The sequence below is a fragment of the Dioscorea cayenensis genome, chromosome 1 (assembly GCF_009730915.1).
Source record: "Dioscorea cayenensis subsp. rotundata cultivar TDr96_F1 chromosome 1, TDr96_F1_v2_PseudoChromosome.rev07_lg8_w22 25.fasta, whole genome shotgun sequence".
NCBI lineage: Eukaryota > Viridiplantae > Streptophyta > Magnoliopsida > Dioscoreales > Dioscoreaceae > Dioscorea > Dioscorea cayenensis.
Window position 1 is genome coordinate 13,138,670 of NC_052471.1, and position 9,373 is coordinate 13,148,042.

Here is a 9,373-nt window from a genome sequence, read left to right on the forward strand (position 1 = left end):
TTTCGCTTAAATTGGTTATTTTCTTGTTGCAGGCCTCAAAGAACCTGAATTGAGCTCGAGAACGCAATTGTGGTGAAATCGGCACCAAAAATCATGTTCTTGAAGCAAAAACACTGTTGTGGCTATGTAACAAGGAACCGGGGCCCTACTTGGATTAGGCTGTGAACCTCACGGGCATTGCGCGCCCGCGTGGCCCTCTGGAGAACTCGGAGCAAGCACTGTAGGTGATCCAACTGTAGCAAAAGTATTGTAGCTGAGCACTGTAACACCGACTCGGGTTTTTACAAGCGGAAAGACAGTGAGCTATGCGGCTCACGCGCAGGCCACGTGACTCGGGGCGGATGATTTTTATGTAAAGCTAGGCTTGTTTTTGGGGATCTTCTTCTTTCTACATCATCATATCTCCTTCCCATATTGGAGGCTCTCTGCGGGGGCAACTTCATCGGAGCTAATTGAGGCCAAATCCGACGATCTAGAGAGGGAAAATCGAGGGGAGAAGCGTCATTGGGCAAGATCTTCATCGATTCCACCCTTGAGAAGCTTGGAGACGACGTGGGAAGCCGCCCCTATTGCGGTGTTCGTGGAACACATCCGCGACCTTCCTCTTCCTCCTCTTGTTCTCATTGTTTGAGGGAGTTTTTATATGCATTTGTTAGTTGTTTTCATGAGCCTATCTTGTGTAGTTTCTTATATGGACGGCTAAACCCCAAGGTCACCGGATGTTAGTGAACCTTGGGGTGAACTTGTGTTGTTGAATGCTTTGATTTGCTTAATGCATGTGGTTTGTTCATGGTTTAAGCTTGGTGCACTTTTATGTGTTGATCTTGCATGAGAACTCTGTATTTCAACTTCTAGGTTGTACTCGGTGCGTGACCATCGCCCTTGTACTAGACACACCTCGCTTAATGGGGATGTATGTATGAGCATGCCGTGACCATCGGGTGTCTCATACCCCTCCAACCATTAGGGCTGGACCTAGGTTGAGTATCGACCCTAATTAGAGATTTCCTTGTGTGAATTGCAATCGTAGGAGGATTTGGACGGAAGAGATTCCGTACCAATACTCGCATGGGATTAGGGATCATTACCATGACCATCGGGATGATCTATCTCTGGATCTCTCTTGGCCTGAACCGCTACGTGCTTAGCATTTCTAGTATTCTTCTAACCCTTAGTAACCCCGGGGGGATCCATATCATCGGCCTCCTTCACTTCTTGATTTTCACTTTCTCAATCGGTCTTTTCACAATTACTTGCTTAGTTTTATTTTTATTAGTAGCCTTAAGCATCAAGTGATTTGTAGGTTAGACAACGAGTGAAAAGGAAGTAAGGGTAGCTCCTTGGGCCCAGGGAATACGACCCTCTCGTGCTTGTACGAGAGGTATTACTTGACGACCCCGTGCACTTGCGGGACACTCATCAAGTTTTTGGCGCCGTAGCTAGGGACCCACAAGGAATACTCGGAAAACTTATAGCTTGTTGATTTAACCATTGTTTATTTTATCTTCTTGTTTTCTATCTTTCTCTCTTGTAAATATTTTCATTTGCACACTTTTATCTTTTTACCCTAATCTCGTGTTGCTCTTAACCACTGGCTATTAATTTTGGTGCGAGGTACCTATCTTATGACAAGAGGAAGATCGACAAATCTGGTAGAACTAAACAATGAGATTGATAGGACTTTTCGCCAGAGGTTGAGAGAAGGAGTAGAAAGTTCAGGGTAGCAGGAAGTACAGATTGAACAGAGTGAACCATCAGTTATGGCAAAACCTAGGAGAACCTTGTCTGACTATGAGAGACTGCAATTCGCCGGTGATGAGTTCACCGTACAAGCCCCTACTATTCCAGCGAACAATTTTGAGATTAAGGCTAGTACAATTGGAATGATCCAGAACTCTGTTCAGTTCGATGGTTTAGCCGATGAGTATCCTCATGCACACTTGTCCTGTTTCCTTCAAATATGTTCGACCTTCAAGATCAACTCTATCTCAGATGACGCAATTAGGTTGAGATTGTTTCCATTCAGTTTACGGGGTGCAGCATACCATTAGCTCACTTCACTGGCGCCCGGGTCCATTACTACTTGGAAGGATATGGTTGAGAAATTCCTCGCTAGATATTTCCCAGTGAGCAAGGCAGCCCGATTGAGACAAGAAATATCTTCTTTCCGACAAGGTGACTCAGAAACTTTGTTTGAAGCTCATGAGAGGTTTAAGGATCTCTTGAGACAATGCCCACACCATGGTTTTGCATCTTGGATGAGAGTGCATATATTATTTAATGGGCTGAGCTATCAAACTCGACAACTCATTGATGCCGCAACAGGGGGTTCATTGAGTAGTAAATTTCCTGAGGATGTAGAGCAGTTGATTGAAAGCATGGCTAGTAATGAATCTCACTGGAGCACTCGAGAAGACCATAGAAAATAGCGGGGATTTATGAGGTAAATGATACCACCGCCTTGGCCGCAAAGGTAGAAGCACTAACTAAGAGGTTTGATCAGTTTATGATGGCTCGAGCTCAAATTCTGGAGCAATCTTGTCTTGTGGTACTTGTGGGGCCGCACACTCAACTGTACAATGCCCTGTCTCTATTTCCTCCACAGGGCCTGTTGAGATAGTGGATTATGTTGGCTGTGGTCAAAGGGGCCAAGGAAACACATACGGACCACATATAATTCAGGGTGGAGGAATCACCTCAATTTTTCATGGAATTCGGGACCACAGCAACAAAGACCACCACAACCACCGGGACCTCAGTTTCAACCTCAGCAAGAACAAGGGAAGAAATTTACCACTGAAGATGTACTAGTAAAGTTTATGATCAACACTGAGGCAAAATTTCAAAATATCAATAACCAACTAACTCAGCACAGTGGTCAATTCAACGAGATAAGCACAGTGTTAAGAAAACCTCCAAGCATCGGTCCAATCACTCGAAAATCAAGTTGGGCAACTAGCTAGGGCAAATGCTGAGCGACCACAAGGTAGCCTCCCGAGCAATACAAAGCAGAATCCAAGGGAGCACCTCAAGGCCGTCACTCCTAGGAGTGGGAGACCATTGGAGGCAAGAACCGAGGATGGCTCAAGTGCCAAGAAGGATGGGGTGACCATTTTGGAAGAGCCCAAAGTGGTTGAGCCTGTAAGTGGGGATAATAATGACAAGCAAGGTGAGGAACCCGTTAAACCATCAACATCGAGGGTTCCCGAGTACAAACCCCCTGTCCCTTACCTAGCTAGGTTGAAACAAGAAAAAGAGGATGCTCAGTACAAAAAGTTCCTCAACATGTTCAAGCAACTGCATATAAATATTCCACTCGTTGAGGCATTGGCCGAAATGCCTAAGTACGCCAAGTTCATGAAAGACCTTTTTACCAACAAGAGGAAGTTTGAAGAGCTAGAGACAGTGGTACTCCCCAAGAATTGTTCGGCAATGATTCAAAAGAAGCTTCCAAAGAAGTTGACTGACCCTGGGAGCTTCATCATCCCTTGTATGATTGGGGAGGGCATGGAAGAGAAAGCACTGGCTGACTCTGGGGCCAGCATTAATATAATGCCATACAAGTTGTTCTTGAAGTTGGGACTAGAGGATTTGAGGCCCACGAGAATGACGGTGCAACTTGCAGATTGATCGATAAGGAAGCCCAAGGGTGTTATTGAAGATGTACTGGTGAAGGTGGATAAACTCATCATTCCTATGGACTTTGTGATACTTGATGTGGATGATGACGTTGATGTTCCACTGATCCTTGGGCGCCTTTTCCTTAATACTTATGGTGCTCTCATCAATGTTAAAGGAGGGAGAATGATTCTCAGAGTGGGAGAGGAAAAAGTTGTTTTTGCACTTCCTGAAGCAATGAGGCAGACCTTGGATCATGATGACCCCTTATATTTCACCGATGAAACTGATATGGTCATCTTTGATTGTGTGCAGGAAGTTTTGGCTATGAACCCATTGGATGAATATTTGGAAGAAGTGGACAACAAAGAGGATAAGATGAAGGTCCCTGTTTCCCCTCCAATGCAGCATGTAAGCTATGTGGGAACAGATCCACCACCATGTCATAAAAAGAAGAAAAACATGAAGAAGATGTGGCGCAAGGTGAATAAAAAGTTGAAGGAGGGGACAACAGTCACGCTAACACCACGAAGGGAGGTAGACCGTCTTTACTTTGAGGGGAAAGACAAGTTTCGAGTATTTTCATGCCTCTCAATGAGATATTTATCATGGAAGACATCTCTTGGAATTGTTGGTAACTCAACTTCTTTTGATCCACCTTGAGCATGAGGTAAGGTACATAGAGCTAACGTCATTAAACAAAGTGCTTCTTGGGAGACAACCAAAGGTTTTATATTTGTCGTTCTTCATTTTTCGTATTCTTGAATTTTGATTGAGTGTTGTTTATGTTCTTGTGTTTGTTATTATGTGGTCTGTGTTTATGTGTTTGTTTATTGGTTTAATTATAATTCTTGCTCTCTTACATTCTCTCTTTGTTAGGTGTTTTGTGGTTGTGTTTCGTGTTCAATTCGGTGAGTGAAACGTTGTATTTGAATTGTTTTTGAAGTTGTAAAGGGGACATTGTTATTTTTTTATGAGTTTCCAGGTTTGTGCGTGCCGCGTGCGGCCCACGTACGCCACTGTCATTGGATCCCAACCCCTCACGGGTGCCCGCGCGCTAGCTTGAGCGCTACACGGGCCGCGTGCACCCCGCGTGGCTTGCCGGCTGCACACGTCTAGGTACTCGCGGGCACTGCGCGCCCTTGCAGTACCCGCGCACTGTGCAGGAAATGCCTTAAATGGCTGCCCTTTAACTCCTTCTTGCCACTATTCATCTTCATCTTGTTTTCTTAAGTTCTCTCTTATTTCTCCTCCGATTCCCCTCATTTTTTCACCGTTTTCTTCATTTTTTTATGCTCTAATATTCTCTCTTCCCCTTTGCAACCCCAATCCCACCATTTATTTGGAGTTTTAATGACTTTCTCGCCGGATCTACTCACCAAGGTATTTCACGCCCTAACTTAAGGCAAGCTTCATTTCACACTTAATCCATGGATATTTTTGGTTTGAATGGGCTGAAAACTTTGTGGAAAGTGTTTGAACCCTTCTTGTAAACTTCTAGCTTGAATTTAAAGCTTTGTGAATTTTGATTGCTACTTTTACAAGAGAGACTCTTGCAAAATGTTTCCCGAAATTACTGTAGCAATGCCTGAATTTCAGCATTTTAACTTCATTAAGCATTGTTTTCGTGGATTTTTGGTTTGGTCGTGCACGTATGGTCTTGTAGGGATGCCGACCAAGTATTTGGCCTCTAGACGAGCAAGGAGAAGCTCTCCACCACCCGTTAGTGAGCTAAGAGTTACAAATGAAGCCCACATGACGCGATACGCCTTATTGTCAAGGAAGGGATTCGGCACCGTTAGAAGAAATTATTGGGGAAGTTTCTTTACTCTGTCTCTTTGTTTTTATTGCATATCTAGCACCATGTTCTACTGATTAATGTACATTGAGGGCAATGTACGACTCTAGGTGTGGGGATGGGGTATTTTATACCTTTGCATGCTTGTCAACCAATGATAGATTTGATCTAATGTTAAGGACTTCCTAGCTGAAAGAAGGATAGATATGAGTTTCTATTTGTGTTATGATTTGTGAAATGAAGTTCTATTCCTACTTTAATGCTTTCAGTAAAATTGTCTAGCACACGCTTCTACCTAGTTCATTCCGACTAGCCCATTGCCATGAATTAAGGTGTTAGGTTGTTAAACTCTACATTCAATGATCACCTAAGAGCTCTTGGCACTCATGTATTTTTGCTTTTAGTCCTAAGTGAATTTTTGCATGAAGAAGGTTAGGAGACATAAACTAAGACTTGTATGCATTAAAAAAAAAAGGTGAGTCTATGTCAGTATTCCTCTGCTCGTGTAGCATGAATGCGTCTATGTAGCTTGTAATCGAGTAAGTTGGGTGGCTCTTGTGCCTAATCAGCATGTGCATCCATCGGAAAGATTTTGTGCAAGTCTATGTTAGGCGGACTAAAAAAACATAATAATAATAATAATGAAATGAAAATGATTGATCTCCTAACCCCTCTCCTGCATTCGCTTAGAACCTAAAGTTTCTACTGAGGACCGAAAGACTCTTGGTTGATCATTGAGGGTGTTTTTAGCAGCTCTAACACCTATGACCATGACACGTGGAGTGATCAGGAAGAGCAAGGGATGAAGTATGCACACACTCACGCGGGAGCACTTAGTTGGGATAGAACTATCTCGGATATGTTGATCATTTGCAGCTCATTATCTTGATATCATTTCATTCGTGCTAGTGGAGTCCTCTACTCTTGAGCTTGAGGTCATACATTTAGTCTCTTATGGCTACCCTCATGTTATTCATGATGAGTTTCAAACTGATAAGAGCCTAAATGTATGTATTTATATGTTGGTTTTGTATATGCTTGCATGCTATCTTAGATTAATCAGTGCTTGTTTTTCACTTAAATTTGTTATTTTCTTGTTGCAGGCCTCAAAGAAGCTGAATTGAGCTCGAGAACGCAATTGTGGTGAAATCGGCACCAAAAATTATGTTCTCAAAGCAAAAACACTGTTGTGGCTATGTAGCAAGGAACCGGGGCCCTACTTGGATTAGGCTATGAACCTCGCGGGCACTGCGCGCCCACGTGGCCCGCGTGGCTGGTGGAATCTCTGCGGTAGGTTGCCAAACATAGACTTGTTCATCCTTGTTTGCGGTGACAAGTTCAGGAAACTAACAATTGCAAACAACACAATCTTAGTGAAATCCCTCAAGTTAAAAATAATAACCAATGGTGTTAAACACAAAACAAATATTGTTAAACAGTAATTCAAAAGTTTAAACAATATCCAACAATGTTAAACAGTAAAATTGTTTTTTAAACACAAAATACTATAGTTAAATGATATCTAACAAACTTAAACAGTAACATAGATTTTTAAACACCAAAAGCCTTGTTAAACACAAAATAATACTGGCAAACGATAAAAAGTAAACTTAAATAGAAACAAGATTTATATTAAAAATGTCACTCAAGACAAACCTTAATGATTTATTACCTCTTTTCATTCGAGCGATGACAACATGGGCTCTATCAACAATTGCTTATGGTAACTGTTTTCACCATAGCACAGAATCCTTGGGGTCTTGCCAAAATGAAGCTTCTTGCCGGTGCCGGTGAGCTCATAGAACCATATGTTCAACGCAGTCGAGCAATCTTTGACATACCCTGTGTTTGTCTTCTTCCCAGCGCATCTCTCTTACACTCGAGTAGCTGCTTGTGGGACTTCCTCCATAAGCTACTTGTGGGTCGCTTGCACCCATGCATATCGTCCCATTCCAGGTAGGTCATCGATATAGTAAATTATCTAATTCAAAACTGAGCAGGATGTGTTTGGGAAGAGGATAGTACCCATGAGGTAGACCATAAAGAGATTTACAAAATACTCTTTTTCTCCCCTCTGCTAAACTATTTGCTCAAGTGTTCTCTTGATGGAGTCTCTATGTCTTTTATAGGCTTTTGATAAGTACTTGACTTTAAATAATGAGTGTGTTTTTTTCTTCTGAAAGACGACTACGTCTCCATCACATCGTAGCCCAAGGATGAAAGCCACATCTTGAGGCTTGAAACTCAGCAGGCTTGCCCCAATCCTGAATTTGCTAGTGCGATCATCATACCTCTACAACAGAGAATCAAGGAGCGCCCTCTCTTGGAATACAACTTCAATTTCAGTGAATATTGCAAACGGTGTCCTTTAGATGATCTCCCAGTGTTATTCACTCATGTGAACTTTCAACTCAGCCAAAGTCTTGACCACTGGTGTCAAGTAGTATCGGCCATTAAGTAGGTCGACCGCCATAAGCACAAACCTACAAGAAAAATAATACATTAAGCAGTATTCAGATTTTTACATGGAAACTCATTTCTCAAATAGAAACATCAAACTTTAATGATAAACCTCAATTCTTAAACAGAAAATTTATTTCTTAAACAGAAACTTGATTTCTTAAATAGAAACTTCATTTGTTAAACAAAAACTTGATTTATTAAACAGAAACCTGATTTCTTAAACTATACTATTAAACACTACATAATGCGAACATATCAAATTAAAGGGGAAACATACATTATAAACATTACACAACACAATCCTCCAGCATAACATTATCACTTTCGATCGTGTATAGAGATGAAACAAAAAAATAAAACCCTAGCCAAAAAATCTCCCTACAAACTACAATATCATCCAATAATCAAACCATGAAATTGAAAAATCTCTTTTCCTAATGAAAAACTTTACAAACCAAATGGGCAAAAACAACACACAGAATGTAAAAACAAAAGGTAACTGCACAACTTCTTCAATGGCTTCCATCTCGCCTCAATACCTTAGAGCGCAAACTGATGAAATGCCGAAGAGTTGAGCGGGAGTTTTTCTTTGAGACAGTGGTTCGGTCCTACGGAAGATGTTCAAGCAATGATAACTTTGGAAAGGGAAAAGCTGAAGAGGCGAAGAGTCAAAAAAGTAATCGGAGCCAGTAATGTTGTTCTCTTGGGATTAACCAAGGAAAAAGAAACTTCTTACTCTTGGGAGCCAGTAATAGTCAAAAAAGTAATCGGAGCCAGTAATCATTGCAGCCAAGGGCGTTATGGTCAAACTATGTCTCATTTTCCACAACTTCCCATTCAAGGGACAATTTCGTCCAAAAAATTCAAAACTAACTCCGTTACATGCTTAGGGGGTTTCAAATTCATTGTATTCCAAAGGAGGGGGTTTTATGGATAATCAAATTTAGGGGGACAATTTGTACATATTGCAAACTTAGGGGTGTTTTTGGCAATTTCCTGATATTTAGAAGATTATAATTTAATAATTAATATATGGAAACATTATAATATTATTTTGATAGTAATTAGTGATGAATATTATAACTTTCTTGTGTTTATGGATTTTAAGTTTAAAGGTTTAGGATTAGAGTTTAAGATTCAGGGTTTTAGGGTTTTGTCATTAGGCTTTTACAGTATCTTATAGTGATTTGTGTCGAAAGTTTAGGTTTAGGGTTTTAGATTAATTGTTTACCATTTCTTATATACATATATAATCTTTAATATAGTTGGCTTTACTGAGTTTCTTTTTTTCTAATCAAAATTCTCTTATTTATTTTTGTGAAAGTTTAAATTTTTTTAGGCTCCATTCTGTTTAAAAAGTTCTTACATAACAATTATACGAACAAGTTACACTGTCCCAATAGTGCTTTTTAAATACCGGATGACATAATGTAAGGTTACTAAGTGGAGATGTCAAGGATTAGATACAAAACAGGTTAGAATGTGAATTACAAA

General features: G+C 40.8%; 1 non-coding gene across 1 annotated transcript; it reads right to left on the reverse strand.

Moving 5' to 3' along the window:
* Positions 1–2,141: 2,141 nt before the first annotated feature.
* LOC120267571 lies at positions 2,142–2,248 on the reverse strand. The gene has a single exon (XR_005538493.1). It is a non-coding gene; the product is annotated as a small nucleolar RNA R71 (small nucleolar RNA).
* Positions 2,249–9,373: the final 7,125 nt, after the last annotated feature.